The 1,660-nt window shown below is 41.1% G+C and overlaps 1 pseudogene; it reads right to left on the reverse strand.

The window, feature by feature from the left end:
• Positions 1-941: 941 nt before the first annotated feature.
• LOC133505467 (5S ribosomal RNA) lies at positions 942-1,061 on the reverse strand (annotated as a pseudogene).
• Between the last annotated feature and the right edge of the window lie 599 nt (positions 1,062-1,660).

Consider the following 1,660-nt stretch of genomic DNA (forward strand, 5'->3'; position numbering starts at 1 on the left):
ACACTTTTCCAATTGCGTAGCAGCAGAGTGCCATGTTTCTTATACGCATTGCTCCAATGAAGTTCAGCACTGCCACCTGACAGCAAAGCAGCACATTACTTTTGGGGCTCAACTCGTCCATTTTTCACTGACCCCCAGAAAGCGTAAATATGTCACACTCGCTCACACAATTTCAGAAAATAAATTACACTGTCGAAGCATGTGTAGTACATTTAAATAGAATTTAAAATACAATGAAATTCACAGCCCTACTTTTATTTAGAAAACACGCAGTTGTGCTCATGTGTTTGATTACCCGGGCAGAATTTGTAACATGAGTGCAATTTTTGAAAGATAACATGAAGAACTGTGTGGATTCAAATTAAACTGTCAAGCATTTCAGAAAGAAAAGTATTTTCATTAACAAAACATAAGCATCCATCCATCCATTTTCCAAACACTTTTTCTCCCAACGGTCGGGCTCAGCTAACTTCGGGGAGGAAGTGGGTTACACCCTGAACTGGTCAGTTGCAGGATACATATCGACACCATCACTGAGTGGGAACTGAGCCACACTGCCTGCTTCAAAATCAGGGGAGTGTTCCACTACACCATCAGTGACTCAAAACAACAATAAAGAAATTAATGATGGTTGTTATCCAGTCATCAATATTTAAATTCTGCCTGGGTATGTAAACGTATATGCAGTTTGACATATATGTAGTCATATGTAGCCCTTTCATATTGGAATCAAAGTGGAGGGAGGACCTTTGAAAGTGAAATGAAATGAAAGTGTGCAAGTTTTTGATAACCTCAACTTGAGGACATCTTCTTTTACTTTCAGCTTGTCCCGTTAGGTGTCGCCACAGCATGTCATGTTAGATGAACGAATATTCGTTTGGCACAGTTTTATGCCATATGCCCTTCCTGACGCAACCTCTCTGCATCTAGCCGGGGAGAGAAGCTTATAGCACCTGGTATTCCCCAGGCGGTCTCCCATCCAAGTAGTAACCAGGGACAAACCCGCTTAGCTTCTGAGATCTGACGAGATCGGGCGTTCTCAGGGTAGCATGGCCGTAAACATCTACTTGGTGACATATATTTGTAAAATGTGAATGTCTTTTACTTTTTCCCTTTCCTACACAGCAATGGACACTACTGACTTGACAGTTTTGCGGGAGTATAATGTGCATTATGCATGAGAAATTATGGTATCCAGTTTTTTTTTCCCCCAGTGTGTTACTGACAGGCTATTACCCTCAAGTTATTGGCATTTAATTTTCCCATTGTTTGCACCCATTCAGCCCCCACTAGTAACCAGCAGCAGTTTTAACCCTCCAATCTCAAAAAGGATGTTTGATAATTTCCCATTGCTATGAATTACTAAAGACTTCATTTTATGTCACATTTGACACAGAAGTCCCAGATATTTCAGACTCCTCTTCATTGAGCTTACCTTTATTCGTTTTTGATTGTCCTGTAACATCTGACTCGCTTAGCGGGCTGTTTAGCTTTCATGTGGTCCGTCTCCCCACCTCCCATTAATGCACTATTCACTCCATCAGCTCAGTGCTACACTCACTTGCTGAACGTTCGTTGGAAATCCTACTGTGACCACAAAAGTCAACAATAAGCGTTACTGCGGTACATTTTACTGTCCATAGTAAAAAACAATACTGAC

This window comes from Syngnathoides biaculeatus, chromosome 8, assembly GCF_019802595.1.
Source record: "Syngnathoides biaculeatus isolate LvHL_M chromosome 8, ASM1980259v1, whole genome shotgun sequence".
Taxonomy (NCBI): domain Eukaryota; kingdom Metazoa; phylum Chordata; class Actinopteri; order Syngnathiformes; family Syngnathidae; genus Syngnathoides; species Syngnathoides biaculeatus.